This window comes from Bos javanicus, chromosome 12 (genome assembly GCF_032452875.1).
Source record: "Bos javanicus breed banteng chromosome 12, ARS-OSU_banteng_1.0, whole genome shotgun sequence".
NCBI lineage: Eukaryota > Metazoa > Chordata > Mammalia > Artiodactyla > Bovidae > Bos > Bos javanicus.
The window spans coordinates 76,806,729-76,807,973 of NC_083879.1; the positions used below are offsets into that span (position 1 = coordinate 76,806,729).

At 47.3% G+C, this 1,245-nt stretch overlaps 1 non-coding gene across 1 annotated transcript; it reads left to right on the plus strand.

The window, feature by feature from the left end:
* Positions 1-686: 686 nt before the first annotated feature.
* TRNAG-CCC (transfer RNA glycine (anticodon CCC)) lies at positions 687-759 on the plus strand. Its single transcript has one exon. It is a non-coding gene; the product is annotated as a tRNA-Gly (tRNA).
* The last annotated feature ends 486 nt before the right edge of the window (positions 760-1,245 follow it).

Consider the following 1,245-nt stretch of genomic DNA (forward strand, 5'->3'; position numbering starts at 1 on the left):
TATTAATCAATGAGAGAATGAATAAGAGGTTAAAACCAGGTCAAACGAGATTTAGACTTGCAGGGATTTATATTCTCCACTGGATAATATTCTTCTGCATTACTATGAACAGGATTCATTGGCATGGCTCAAGACAGAGAATGTCTGTGTGCCTATCCATTTTCTACACGCTTACTTCTATCTGTACATAACTAAATGCTAGTCCAATCAAAAGCAATCAGAGGTGCACACACCCTTATAGGATCTGGTACTCCTGAACGATCTGGGGGACAACAGACCGGCACTTTATCGGAAGGATACTAATAATCTCTTTTGCCCATTTCCAAACCTTTGGCCATTTTCCTAGCATACCCATTTTGCAATGTGTAAGGGGGTCCCTGAGAGTGATTCACACTCAACTTGGTGGGTCAGGGGTGGGTGGGGAGGAAACTCACTCAGTCCTGACCTCACCTGGGGTCTGGTCCAGCCTGTCTCTCATGGGCCAAGCTAAAGTCATCCTACCAGCTGACCTCCTTCCAAGGCCACTTGAGCCCCACTTGGGCCACATCTACCTCCCTCCATGCATCCCAAGTGCACGCTAAGTTGCTTCTGTCATGTCCAACCCTGTGCGACCGCACGGACTGAAGCGACTTAGCAGCAGCAGCAGCAGCAAGATATATGTATTTTTTAAGAGTCAACCTGGGACTTCCCAGGTGGTCTAGTGGCTAAGACTCTGCACTCCCAATGCAGGGGGCCCAGGTTCAATCCCTGGCCAGGGAACTAGGTCCCACATGCCATGACTAAGAGTCCTCATGCTGCAACTAAGACCCGGCGCAGCCAAATAAATAAATTTTTTTAAAAGGTCAACCTTCCCATTCTAATGGGGATAATAGCCAGGAAAGCAGATAACTAGCAAACTAATGATCTGAGAAGGGCCACTGCCATACATTCCCAAAGAAAGGCAATGCCAAAGAATGCTCAAAAACTACCGCACAATGGCACTCATCTCATATGCTAGTATGGAGAAGACAATGGCACCCCACTCCAGTACTCTTGCCTGGAAAATCCCATGGACAGAGGAGCCTGGTGGGCTGCAGTCCATAGGGTTGCACAGAGTTGGACACGACTGAAGCGACTTAGCAGCAGCAGAAGCACATGCTAGTAAAGTAATGCTTAAAATTCTCAAAGCAAGGCTTCAGCAATACGTGAACCATGAGCTTCCAGATGTTCAAGCTGGTTTTAGAAAAGGCAGAGGAACCAGAGATC